General features: G+C 30.1%; 1 protein-coding gene across 1 annotated transcript in view; it reads right to left on the bottom strand.

Moving 5' to 3' along the window:
• The window catches only part of LOC107452702 (zinc finger protein Noc), a 172,974-nt gene that overhangs the window by 147,315 nt on the left and 10,659 nt on the right, over nt 1–15,000 (bottom strand). The window lies entirely within an intron of this gene.

The following is a 15,000-nucleotide window of genomic DNA, read 5'->3' as shown; positions in this document are numbered from 1 at the left end:
GTTTTTCCTGCGGGGGATGTTGTTTACCAACAGGATAATGCACCATGTCATAAGGGTCGAATCGTTATGGATTGGTTCGAGGAACATTCCAGTGACTTTCAAGTCATGTCTTGGCCCTCAAATTCACCTGACCTTAATCCAATAGAGCATTTGTGGTCCTACTTGGAAAACCAAATTCGTGCTACCCTCTCGCAATGTGAGGGAATTGCAGGACCAGTTGGTGAGCGCTTGGTACCAGATACCTCAGACTACCTATCAGCACCTTGTGGAATCATTGCCACGGCGGCCGTTTTGAGGGCTAAAAGTGGTCCTACATGTTATTAGCAGGGTGGTCATAATGTAATGGCTCTTCGGTGTATATCTATGAATAGATATCTCAATTTATTTAATAAAAATCAAGAAGCAAGTGATTATTGGAAAATTATTATGAAATAAGAATTCTTCGAAAACTTCATTTATGGTAGAAATTTTCTATATATTGTAGTTTAAATAACTTTTAAACTTTAAGCCAACATTTTAATTGAAATGTTTTCTCCGAGTGAATTAGATGTTTTATTTTATGTGCATAGTAGAAAATATAACAATCTGGAAATAAGAACTTTTCAAAAAATAATTATTATTATTATTGTAAGTAAAATTTTGAAAAGAAAAAAAAAACTTTAAACATTTTCTTGAACTTTATGCATTTTAAATAATTTTTCAAACCTTTGTCAAATATGTTGATTCAATTGTTTTTGCATTTTTCTGATTATAACTTTAACAATACCATGAGAATTACTTTTTAAGAAACAAACGATTATTCGGTAAAAGGAAGTTTCAAAAATAAAAAAATTTTTGAAATAATTAACCTTTCCTACAAGGTTACATTATAATAGATTTTCAAACTTTTTAATACTTTTATTCAAAAATTTTTGATTTTAAATGATTTGGTAGTGTTCCAAAAAAAAAAATTACCCATTTTGTTATGCTCCCACATTTAAAATAAATTCAGAAATTGTTTTAGATCTGTAATTACTACTTTAACAATATCTCAGGAATTGTTTCATTCAAGAAGCACGCAAATGTTATGTGAAACGAATTCTCAAATAGGAAAAGATGCCTATTCCTATTGAAATTCTAACCTTACCTTTTAGTTTGAATTTTAAAAAATGCTTTCACGCTTCTGTTAGATTTAGTCAAATGCATACTTTTATTTCTATCCCTTACTATAACCTTATCCTACATTACAAGATTTTTAACTGTATCCTACAAATAGATATTAACCCTCTACTTACGATATTCTATGTTGTACCATCACATGTGGTTCGCATGTCGTACCAGCCGTAAAGAAAAGGTTAATTAAGAAAGCCAACAATATTTCCTACTTATGTTTCATGAGAACCATTGTGAGAACCAACAATTTCAACCATCGTGTTCTACACTTGCCTTTGATCAAATGCACGATTATTTTTCATATTCATAATTGGGTGCTTGCACCTCAAGAAGAAGACTACCCATACCCCCATATGTGACCTGTGACATCAGCGTCAGCTAATTTTTATCAGCAAAATGGCGAAATTTTACTAGTCAAAATGGCAACACTTACGCCTAGGCGGTTTCAGCTCCACCCTTCGGCAACAAGCTTAACTACTAGTTAGATTAATGAATTTATCGTTTGCTTAAATTATTTGAAATTTAATTTATGAAGTTCATTCTAATCGTTTGGTTAGTTGTTGTATTCTAGTTCTGTAAAGGCTAAGATATTAATTCTTTAAGGATGTCGTGTGTTAATAGAGTCAAAACTATATTTTATAAAGGAAATTGAGATTCATTTAAAGTTCTCACCAGTTTTCCAGCTCTTAAATTTATTTTATTATCGAATAAAATTCTTATTTATATAAATGACATGCACCATTATCGTTTTAAACTAAATCTTTTGGAAGAATAAATACGAAAAAGCGTTAATAATATAGAATTTTTTTCTTTCTTTCTTTTCGTTGTTTAAAGTAGAATTTATCATATGGCGGAATGAAATAAACAAGAGAAAATAAAAATATAACAGGAACATTTTTTAAGCACAATAGAAATAAATCTAAGATTTTGAATTTGGAATTGATTAAAAAATTTTATGTTTCTACACAAATTCCCGCAATCCTATCTTTATTCAACAATTTTTATTAGAATGAAACATGAGAAAACACAACTTTAACCCTAAGCACGCACACCATCACATACAGTGAAATATTCCATTCTTCCATTATAAATAGAATCATGGTTCATGATATAATCGTAGAGAAGTAAACAAAAATGTGATAGAGACATTACATAATAAATCGTAGAGTTACAACTATTCATATCTGCAGTATCATCTAATCGTTTCTTTTTAGTGCTGCTAGAGGTCACTGTGGCCCGTTTAGCGAAGAGAAACTTTAAGAAAAGCGTTGTGATGACATCAAAGGGGATCACCTTTAAGTATTATCATTTATGGCTATTAACAAGATCGTTTAAATTTGTTTTGGTTAACAAACAATTGTTTTGTGAAATAAATTTTTGAATCGGAAGATGAGAATTCGTCAAAATTTCTAACTTTCCCTAACTAAATTTTCGGGCTTCTGTCGGATATTTTAATTCAAGGAACTTTTCACTGTCAAATAAATAATTTTACTTTTGTACGTAACTTTGATTTTACAAATTATTAATAACTCTGACTTTAATTCTACAAATATTATAATTACTGTTCGTTAAAAGAAATATCTCTCACATGTGATTTAAATACATTTGTTTATTTACAGCGCTTACAATTTGTTTCATGTTTGTAAATAAATTTTTTTAACAAGATCATATAAATTGGTTTTAGTCTGTAATTGTTGTGGGAAATAAATTTCTAAATAGTTAAAAGAATTCGTTGAAAGTTCTAACGTTTCTTCTTGTTTGAATTTTAAACAAATTTTCTAGGTCCGGTTGGATATTTAAGTTCGAGGAAATTTTCACTGTTGAATGTATAATTTTATTTTTGTGTGTAATTTTGATTTTAATTAAATTCCGCAAATTGATATTAACAAAAACAAAACAAATGAATTTTCTCTCTTATAGTGTTATTCTTGGTGTAATGTCCATAATAATTGTTCTTTTTCACATATGAAACAAATGAACAATGTTTTGAGCTTCCTGTTCATAATAATAATTTTAATAACATCGTATGTTGTTGTTGAAAAAGATTTTTGTTCTTTGAAAGAAATGTCATGTATGAAACAAATATATAATTTATTCCGTATTTTTAATCGAATATCTGCAAATGACGCAGTGTGGGGTATCTCGATCCTGATTGGTTGTTGAAACGTGGCATTTATTTACGTTAGCAACCGTTCTTTCCATTCTATTTCGAGTTAACCAAGCCCGTCAATTATAAATTTTTTAAGTGGTACATTGTAAATTCTTTCACAAAGATTTGTTCCTCAAAGATTTCATTTCTTTCGCAATATATTTAAGCAGAGACTTAACACAAAGACAGCTGTGAAGCATAAACAAATCAATTATACGTCGAAGTTACCAGGTAGACAAAACAAAAATATATCATGGTTAAAATAAACTACATATACAAATAATAAATCTAAGTTAAGTAAAAGAAGTAAATGATAAAGAATTATATTTCACATAATTCGATGTGCGATACAGTCCTGTATTTAATTAACTTATCGTTGATTAACATTCGAACTTATGTAGAGAAACTTAACTGAACTTTAATACTCCATTTTGCAGATAAAGATTAGCTGACGTCAAATGTCACATGTCTGGGTATGGGAGGCTTTCTTCATTAAAGTACCCAAATTACATAATTCTTCATAAAGTACCCAAAGTACCCTATTATGATTTTAATAATAGCGCATGAATTGGTTTAAAGCGATTGTTGCGTTAAAAAAAATTACAAATTTGTAGTGAAATAAGAATTCGTCGTAAATTCTAACATTTACATTTTGTTCTTATTGTCACAAATTTTTTAAACTTCTGTCGGAAGCATAAAATCAAATTTAAAGAGACTTTCATAGTCGAATGCATAATTTTATTTTTGTGCACAATATTGATTTTAATTAAATTCTACAAACTGATGTTAATCAAAAAAGCAAACGATACTTCGAACTAGTATTGTTCTTTGAAAGAAATGTCAGCCATCTTGTTCTGCTCTCAACTCTCACATACTGTCTAATGGGTACAGCAGCTAAAACCTTCCACCCAGGCTAGAGCTAATATATCACTGTCATATAAGAGCCAGGGCTACTGAAACCTTGCGTAATTAAAGTTGCCAAAAAGAACACACCGTGGATGAAGGGGGCTTTCTCCTTTCGTGATCAATCACGCTAGAGACACGTATTCGGTTGCCTACATTCTCGAACGCAAGGACCAAATCAATTATGGAACGATCTTTTTTTTTTCTATCTTTCTTCATCGACCTACTTGCCACCCCCTTACATAAATTGGTCGTGTATTATTATTTATTTCTCGAAATATTTTTTTTTACCGGAAAAAATATATACTCTTAAAATCTCACTTTCAAAAAATTAGAAGGTAAAAAAAAAATTTTATTCCAAGAAAAATAAAACAAAATGTCATCAGTTACTGCTTATCGTGGTGATCGGCTTTACCTAGATGAGACAAGGTTTTTTTTTTTTTCCCCATCTTTCTTTTGTATATCAGCTTCTTGAAAAAAGTGCTAGAATGGATATTTGTTAATTTTTTCGCTCCTTTTCTTCAAATATAATGAATTATTCATCATGTGTGTGTTTCCCTTTTAATCTTTTCGGAAAAAAAGAGCTCAAGTACTTCTACTTGGGATTTGATGTAGGAGCCATCATCATACTGGATGTCGCCATATTGTTTTAGTTTTTGTGAGCAAAAGTTATTTATAAATTGATTAAAAAGGGAAATATATTACATTTTATGTAATTTTGTTCATTAGTTATTTATGAATTCGTTCTGCTTAATCTAAAAAAAGAGACGAAACTTCTTGATGTGAAGCTCATTTCTTTGTTGTCTTAGTTGTACTAATTAAAATTTAATTAACTAAAGTAGTTAGCAAAATATTTAGTTTGGCTAATTAACCAAAATTTAAAATTAAAAAAAAAACACTTTTCACAAGTAAACTAAAAAGGAAATAATTTTGTCGAAAAACTCATGGCCTCGTCATTCTTAAAAGAAAAAAAAAAATTCAGGTGATAGAAGTTAATTGCTTTATATGCATGCTCCCAACATTTTACGTCTTTTACCTAACAAAAATATTTTTTTCAGATTTCTTGTAATAATAGCCTTTATTCTTATTCATTTTATTTGCTAGTTTGATTAAATCGGTGGTGGGGCGAAAGTTCTATTCTCAACCGAATCTTACTGGTAGACTATTCTCAATAGGTCAAAAAATGATTATTTTCATTTGTCATTGACCTTCAAGTGAAATTTGAGCATTCTACTCAATCAAAAATGGCGATAAAATGACTATAAATTTTACTTGAGCTGCAGTGGCTCAAGGAATCGATAAGGCGACATAAATTTGAATCCCAGGAATGGCTCATTCTGCTCTCAGTGTTCCGACCTCAGTGTTGAAGTAAAAATTATCCTCTTTGATGAACGGATCATGGGTTTGAATTCCACTTTGCCGTCATGCTAACCGTGAGATATTTTACGGTTCCCTTACGGAGTTCCATCAAATAGCACAACATGAAGATGAGTTTATACCAATGCTTGATAGCCAAGAGTTCCCTCTTCTTCTGAGTTGTGTTACATCGCTTCGGAGTTGAACATTGTAAAATTATATCTATGGTGCCGTAAACCCAATAATGGGGTGGTTGTTCGATGCTCGTTATAAAGCAAATACATAAATTCTACTTTTGACAGTTAAGGAATTATTGAAACATCGTTGTCATCTGACACGGAGCTGCAATACAGTTGATATTTCAGTATTTTATCTATTGAAACATCGTTGTCATCTGACACGGAGCTGCAATACAGTTGATATTTCAGTACTTTATCCATTGAAACATCGTTGTCACCTGACACGGAGCTGCAATACAGTTGATATTTCAGTACTTTATCTATTGAAACATCGTTGTCACCTGACACGGAGCTGCAATACAGTTGATATTTCAGTACTTTATCAAGTCACAAAGTAGCCGAAATAGTGCAAGATAATATCTTACAAAAACGTATGTCATTAAATAACAAGAAAGTACAAAAAAAAAAAAGATAGATTGCATCTTGAGGCGAAAACTTATTTAACTTGTAGTACTGATCGAAGTTGTATATCAATAAACTACAACAATTTTTTCCGCATATAAATTAAAACGTTGTATATAATTTAAAAGTAGAGTGGCAGTAAATTTTATTAATGTTTGAATTTGAAACGAATCTTAAGTAGAATGATGAAGCAAAATACATCCCCCCGAATCGATAACTTGTGGTAAAAAGATTGAATTTTCTCAAACTAAATTGCCATCTCAAAGGTAAAAAAGTTACATTTTCTTTCCTCCATTGCAGATAGAGAAAGAATATTTTTACAGACAATGATATCCTGCAGAATGTTGTTCTTGTTGTCTTGTGGCAATAGAAATATCTTGTTGTAGATAAATATTACACTGCAGCAGGACCCTAGCTAAGCATTCGCCACCTCGACAAATGAGATAAAATCGTAAATTTGGCGAAGAAAATTATGTTTTGGCGAAATCATTTTGTAAATGATTTAGATCCACTGGAAAGAAATTAAAATTACGTCAAAATGAACTTTTCTAAGCAAATCATAATTTTTTATTCGATTACAGTAATAGTACAATAAGAGTAGCGTACGTCACTTAACCAATTAGAATTCGGTCCAAATAATATAAGCCTGAAACAATCTAGTCATACGTTTATACTAGTTCAATATACAACACGAACACTCAGAGTGCTATTGGAGTGATGAAAAGGGCGGCGATTGGGGGCACTTAGGTACAAATATATGAGTTATTGCTAGCCAATAACTAAATCAATAATTATTGAAAATGTTGAAAAGAATTGATAAAATAAGTGCTCATAAATATTATAATTACGAATTTAAGCACGAAACGAAACTTTCCATTTGCATTGTAATAAGTAAATTATTACCAACACGTACATTTTAAAATGCAAATGAAGAATTCAGTACTTAATTTCATAACAAAAAGCATATCTGTAAACGCTTATATTAGTAAAAATTATCATTCTTATGAATGACATTGATCTTTCCGCTCTTTGCCACAGGAGATGCCGGAAATATTGTTCAACAATACGTGGATGAACTTGCCGAATTGGGTTACAGACAAAAGTTCTTCCCCCAGTACCATAACACAGTGAAAAATAAATACTAAAAAGTATCGAATTTTTCTTCGCCTAAGACAAAACCGTTTCCTGACATTCCGGAAATAATTTCTTCGTCAGATTGAAGTTACTATCCTTGATTTTTTGACAACACGAATTTCACTGAAACATTACGCTTAATTTCCCAGTTTAGAATTGAGTAGGAAATACGACGCAAAATAAAATAAATAAAACAGTTGGGACCCTGTCATTGACGGAAACCAAGATCAAGGAAACAACTTGGCTAGCGAGCACTCTAACACCTGTAGAATCCCGCTATTTTGTGGTTTTAAAAATAACCTAAAGAACCTCCAAAATAAACTGAGATGTCATAGGAATGAGGAATTCGTCAACACTTGCGCTTTAACAATTTGTCAAAAATCACGTGATTTCGTCCCGAAATAATTGTCAAAAGTGACGAAAAGCAGCTTCAGGATGGGTGAATTGTCAAACATAGGAGGTTCATTTCAAAAACTGTATCAAGCGTTTTTCCATAACTACTAAATAAAGAAAAGGAAAAAAAATCAAAATTATACAAGTTGAACTTATTTGGCGCGCAGCACGAAGTAATTTAAAAAGTTTTCCCGGGAGATGAACACAACGGACGATGAAATTATTATATTTTTGCTAGTTCTTCAGCAAAATACCACTTCGCATTCCGGACAAGAAAGAAAAAAAATGGACGCCAACATTTATAATATTAGTTTTTGTAATTTGCGAAGCTTTCAAAAGGTTTCAGGCCCAATTTAAAACTTAATTAACCGACCTCTTAAATGGCGGAGAGCATCTAATCCATTATGAGATGTCTGCCAAAAGCGTTTAAACGCCAAATGTTATAGCCACACCCCCTCTGACAGGACCCTTGTCTCTGGGCTAATTGCTGACACTTCCACCCTCCAGAAATGTCCGCACATGTCACGTGATATGAGGAAGAATCAAGTGATGCCACCCAAGGGAATAGAAATGATGGTTGAAATTTTTTCCAACTCACTTTTTCCTGTTCATATTTATATATTATTTTGCCGTTTATAGAGAAGAAAAACGGGACAGACAATTTACTTCGACGTTTTTACTTTTTTGTCTTCTCCTGACTTCGGGATTAAATTTTGAAAGACAAAATTAGCTCAAAGTACTCTGTCGCTTCGCATTCTCTATTTCTTTTGTAGGAGGTTTGATAGTTAAGGCTCCCGTTTTTTTCCCTCGTTTTTTTTTTATTTTTTATTTCCATTTATTCCGTGAGGTTTCTGCCGCAAGAAAGTATCTTTGGTTAATTTGAAATAAAAATTCATTTAAAACAAAATTGTCGCATTTTTTTAAAGTTTTTAAACCTGTTAAAAATACTTCAAAGAAAGAAAAATAAAATCAGATCAGTATTTACTCAGCAGAGAAAAGTATCCTAATTGAAACTTGATTCTGAAGAAAAGTATACTTTGTACTTATAACTTGATTGTAAAATAAAAATTTTTTTTTATCGTAATTGTAATTTGGATTTGAAAAAAAAAGGATATCTTGTACTTTTTTTCCTTGATCGGGACATGATTTTTAAAAACAAAATAAGCTCTAAGTACTTTGTTACTTCATATATTCTCTATTACTGTTGTGGGAGTTTTGAAAGTTAGGATTCCCACTTTTTCTTGTTACTAATTTTCCCTTTAAAATTAGTAAGGATTCTCACTTTTTCTTGTTTTTAACTTTCCTTAATTTTTCTTGCTTCCAATTTTCCTTTTAACTCCTTTTGAAAGGATTTTGCCGCACGAAAAATGTTTTCATTGATTTAAATTAAAAATTGAATTTAAGCAAATTATTTAAAGATTTTTTTTTAAAGTTTTTAGTTTAACTAAAATTACGTCATAGGAAAAAAATGACAACTATTTGCTCAATCGCGAAGTATCCTTAATTTAAACTTCCTTGTAAAGGAAAATATAAAAAAAAGCTAATTGAGCTAATTAAAAAAAGTTGTCTAACTAGCTAACTTTTTTTTCATTTTTCCAAGCAAATAATTTCTTCTCTAGACAGTTTTTTCTTTCTTTTTTTTTCTTCAAAAAACTTTCGTTATTTTTTAATTATATTACCGGTCTTGAACAGCAGATCCAATTCTTAGTTAACGACTATCAACAACTCCGTAACCTTGTAACTTTGAATCCGACATAGAGGGCAAGGGAACTCCTTGGTCAAGCATTGGGACAAACTAGCCTTCGAGGAGAACTTCTTTAATGCATCTAACCCACATCTGCGTTACATAAAGAGGAAAACCACAACATCCCGCGATTAGGCACAGTAAAAGGATTCTAACCCATGATCCGTCTACCACTGAGGATATTTTACACCAGCTCTGTGGTGGTGCGAGTCGGAAGCAGAATCAGCCACAGCTGATATTCGAACCTGGATCACCGCATTGGGAGGCATCCTCTGAGCCATCGCGTCTCAGATTTCCTCATTATTTTATTTTATGTCCGTCGTTGAACAGCCAACACAATTTTGGGTTTACGACTACTAATGTTCAACTCCGTAGCCTTGTAATTTTGAATCAATCCAGAAGACAAAGAAACTCCTGGATCAGTACCCCCAGAGGTGTTGATTTGTTATGGGAGCATGGAGGACTTTGCGACTCGACAGATTTAACGGGCATTAGTCACCATTTACTAATTGAGAAGTCTTCAGACGATGGGGATCTAACCCACGAACTCTTGACATGGTCATGGACATGGGTCAAGTGCCTTACCAGCCAGGCTATCCCGACCCAGATTCCCTCATTAGAAAATAGAACTTGTGTTTTAATTTTTTTTTAAATAAATTCCAAGAGAAAATATGAATTAATAAAAGCAATTTACTTCCTTACCACGGATTCGTTTTTAATATTTTATTATTTACTATCTGAATACCCGTACTTCGTACGACATGAAAGAAAGAAGAAAATAATCAATAAATCGGTACTGAACAACGTTACAAATCGTGCACAAAATGCGAGACAAATTCCGACACAAATAATAAAGTTAAAATAATTCCGATTTTTTTATTATTATTTGTTGCCCATCTCAGTGGCTTTACATTATTAGATCAAGAAAATTTCATTTTTTAAATGTCTCCATTGAAAATTCCATTCTTTAAATGTGAAAAATACTACTTTTAAAATATAGTTTTAAAAAAAATCAAAATTCGGGCTTCGTCATTACAATTGTACTTATTTAGTACTTCATATTGAATATCCTATTTTAAGAGCCTATGGTTTACTCACAAATTCTTCGTTTTATTATGTGTATAGATCTTAATTCACTCTTTTTGCAACGCAGAAACACCTTCAGGAAATTCAAAGCAAAAATCAAGTTTAAAAAAAGTTATTCGAAACTATTCTTTAAAATATTTAATTTACAAATTAAAATTTTTAGTTTGCGAACTAAAATTTCTGGTTCTAAAATGTCTAAAATTTTTAGTTTACTAAAAATTATTTAATAACCAAGACTCGCTAATTTATAAAAATATCTATATGTAAAATAAGATATTTTAAATTTTCATTGAAAGGTTTTTATAGAATTAAAGTAACTTGAAATAACTTAAAATAAAAAAAAGCACAATTTATGCTAGAAACAGAAATTACTTTAATAATTATGCATTACAGTTTACTATAGAGCTGTTAGCGTGACAAAGATTTTGTAATTTTTTGCCTCAAACTTGCTCTTACTTTACATAAATATTTTATGAATTTTTTAAAGTTGATTTTAAGTGTAATAATTTTAAGAGTTCTGCTTACTAAAAATAAAGTTACAATTTCAGTTATGGTTTTTTTTTCTCAAAAACAATTGTATCAAATCCAGTCAGATACCTTAAAAAGAGAAAATTATCATGCAGGGTGTTCCGAAAACACTGCCCTTATTACATAGTTTTAGAATCTCTTTCAGAAAGAAGACTGAAAAGTACACGCATTGGGAGTAGAAAATTATCATTTTACCGAGGAAAAACCAAAACCGCTAATGAAATCCAACAAATCACAATTGAAGAAAACTGTTATATGAGACACTAAAATCGATATTATTGGAAACAGAGAGAAGTTTAAAGTCATAAATTTGGCGAATATTAAAAGCAACTTCAATTTTCGAATCAAACAAGCTTTAATATTCTGAACCGGACTTTCTGTTAATATGATTTAGTTAGTGTTTCTATTTCTTATTTATTTAAATTTTTTGGCATTTAAATATATTGCTACTCTTAATGTGTATGCTTTTTTTCTTTATTTTTAATAAGATTTCTGAATTATATATAAGAGCGATCTTTACAAAACACGACACTTGAAAGCATTTCAATTTAATTTATGAAGTTATATTTAACATGTTGCAAATAACTAAGCATTTGATTTAAAATATATTTCATTAAAAAAACCTTGTCAAATTTATTTAACTTGTAATTTTTGCAACTTGCAATTTTAATATTTTTTTGTAATCACTTGATGTTTCATAATTAATTCTCTAAAAGCAGGTTAAGAGAAAAAATAATAAATTATTGTTTATTGAATATCAATATAAGTAGCATTTAGATTTACTTATTAAGAGAGAAAAAAGCTGACGAAGAAATTTTTCTTTCAAAAATACGGTATTTTGACGTAAAAAAAAGTTCTCGACAAAGCGTTTTCTTTTGTAATTAACAGATTTTTTTTTTACCTTGTCGTTAGAAAAAATTACTAAAAAATTTTTTGCATGACAAGAATAGTGAAGCATTTGTTATGCTTTTCAAATGCGTATTTTAATATGAGCAGTAAATTAGATAATTGTTTATATGACATAATTAATTTTCACATGCTTTGTTTTTACGACGAATTAATTAAACTGGTGGCTGAAAATAATAATTTAATCTCCGTTGTGGACTTTTATACATATGTCTGGTTGTTATGTATTTCTAAGCAGAAAAAAAAAACACTTTTAAGTTAACCGTAAAATCTAACTTATTGCGCTTTACAACATTGTAAAGCCTTAAGAAAAGTAAATAAATAGCTGTGGTAAATTTATAATTAAAAAAAGCATCGCATCTCGTGTTATCTCTGCACTTATTTTCTTTACACTTTAATTTTAAAAAGTTGTTCAAGCATATAGAAATTTGAAAAACAAACTAATGATTTCCCCACTATAAAAATAAAATTTAAACTCCAACTACACATTTTTCGATATATTATAAATGGATATTCGAACGAACTACACATTTCTCCAATATAAATAGAATTCAGAACACAAAACGCACCTTTCTTTTATTGTAAAAGTAACTTCAAACTACACATTTTCCCATAAGTAAGAGAATATCAAACACAAACCACTCACTTTCTGTTATAAGTGAAATCTTAAACACAAACTATCCATTTTTCTTTCTTAAATAAAATTTCAAACGAAAATTACACGTTTAATTTGTTACAAATCGAGCTACAAAAATAAACTACTCATTTTTCTTTTTTGCAAAAAATTCAAACCATAAAATGGGTCATAAATAAAATATCAAGCACAAACTACAACTTCTTTTCGTCGTACATTGTATGCACAATAGGTTTTAGGTACAATTGGTTTTGATACCAAAGCTATAACTGTCACACCCCTATTAATTTCAGTTGTTATCAATGGCTTGTTTTGCTGATTTTAGGGCTAAATGTTTTCGAAATTGCACTGTCCATAGTAGAAGATTATTACCTCTGCCTCAGAGATGTTTGACTTCATTCATTTAATTATATTTATTTATTTATTTATATTTATTTATTTACATTTATTTATTTATATTTATTTATTTATATTTATTTACATTTATTTATATTTATTTATATTTATTTATATTTATTTTTATTCGTTTATTCATTAAATTACTGGATATATAGCACCTGAAAAATAACTTTCCAAAATTCTCTACTGAAAATTCTAGCATCTTCTATCAGCCTCTGCTCCAGACCCAATTAAGCATTACCTTGGGGACCTAAAATAAGTTTTTCTCTAAGTTATAGATTTTTAGCTGCCTTCCAAAGTCCCCCCTCCCCAAATTTCAATGCATCAAATAATGTTTCGAAGATGAAAAACTAGTGAAACTGAAGTGGTTATAATTTGAACTTATAAGAGGATTTTATCTTAAATGTTGACTTTGTTTTAAAGTTTTCTTTTTTTAAAAAAAAATATAAAAGATAAAGAATGACGTAAAAATGTACTGATAAAAACAAATCGCGATTGAAAAAAAAACTCTACGAATTATTTTATTATAATATATCGAACTATAGAAAAATTCAAGAAAATATGTTCCAAATCTAATTGAGAATAGTAAGAAGAAAAAAAGTTTTTTTTAATTTTTTTTATTTCCAATGAGCTGCACAAGTGCGCACACATGAGCAGACCTAGTGCGTTCTCCAGAAGTGGTATCCACTCTTTCAGGACCACCACAATGGGTGAGATACCGTAGGCCATGTTAATTTGGACGTCTAGTTTCTGCCACACTAGATGGCAGCACCGAGACTCTTATTTGGATGCTAAAGTGCACTAGGAATTGAATTTTGCGGAAATGCCAAGAGCCAATAAGGCAGTCCAGGGATCTTTTACATGCCGCATAATCATACGACATGGCCGCTGAAGATTTTCTGCATCCTGAAAATCCATTGTCTGGGCCGGGGATCGAACCCGCAGAGAAAAGAAAGGTTCCGATGTATAAATTATGGCGAGCAAAAACTTTTTCGTGCTCCAAATGCTATTGATTTAAAAAGTAAAAAATTCTTTTTAAATGCACTATTACACATCGTACCGTCAATCTTGCTACTTTGCCGACAGTGAAAAGTTTGAGAAAAATATTAATTTCTCTCTCATATATCTCAATAACTTTAAAAATGATTTCATTAGATTTATCTATTTGACATCACTGATACTAAAATCTTTTAAATGTAGTTTCTTGTGAACATATTTTTCTTAACTATGCATCTTAACTATGCAAGTTTTACGTTCGATAAAAGAATAATGGAATTAAAACAAAAAAAAGTCACACAACCAAATCAAATAAACCACGCATTAAAAGAATTTCAATTTTTATCGATTTCTTTATATAAAAGAAACCAAACAAATTAAAGCATTTTGGTCACCTAAATTATCACAGTATCCTTTGTGGGAACCTTAAAAGCTATTTAAATTATGTTCCCTCGGCAAAAAAAGATAGAAAAAGTAAAGAAAGAAAGTGATAAAATATGCAACCAAAAAAAAAAAAAAAAAAAAAAAAATGCATAAAACACTAGCTAGCTAGCTGTATCAAATTCAAAGAAAAGAATCTTTTCCAACTAGGATAACAGTTTTAGAAATGTTTACGTCTGAAATTCAAATTTTCCTCAATAGATTTAGTAGTGATATCAAATAATAAGTCAAGCAACATGCTCTCCTCTTAAACGAATTTAAAATTTTCTCTCAATTACTGCTTAAAATTTAAAATTGCAAAATAAGGTCAATACTTAAATTATTAAAAATTATTTATCGACGATGATAAAATAAAATTAACTAAGATAATATTTTAAACTTAAAATAATTCCTTTTCAAATTAAATAAAAAGAAATATTAAAAGAAAAAGACATTAAACATTACTCTTAAATATTCCAAGTGTCTTAATGCACTCCCATAAAACGTGACAGTCTTTTCTTTTCTTCTTCTAAAATATCGCCAAATCAAGCTGCCAAGT

This window comes from Parasteatoda tepidariorum, chromosome 8 (assembly GCF_043381705.1).
Source record: "Parasteatoda tepidariorum isolate YZ-2023 chromosome 8, CAS_Ptep_4.0, whole genome shotgun sequence".
In the NCBI taxonomy this organism is placed as follows: domain Eukaryota; kingdom Metazoa; phylum Arthropoda; class Arachnida; order Araneae; family Theridiidae; genus Parasteatoda; species Parasteatoda tepidariorum.
The sequence above is the reverse complement of the archived record's forward strand: the minus strand, read 5'-3'. Positions and strand labels throughout refer to the sequence as shown.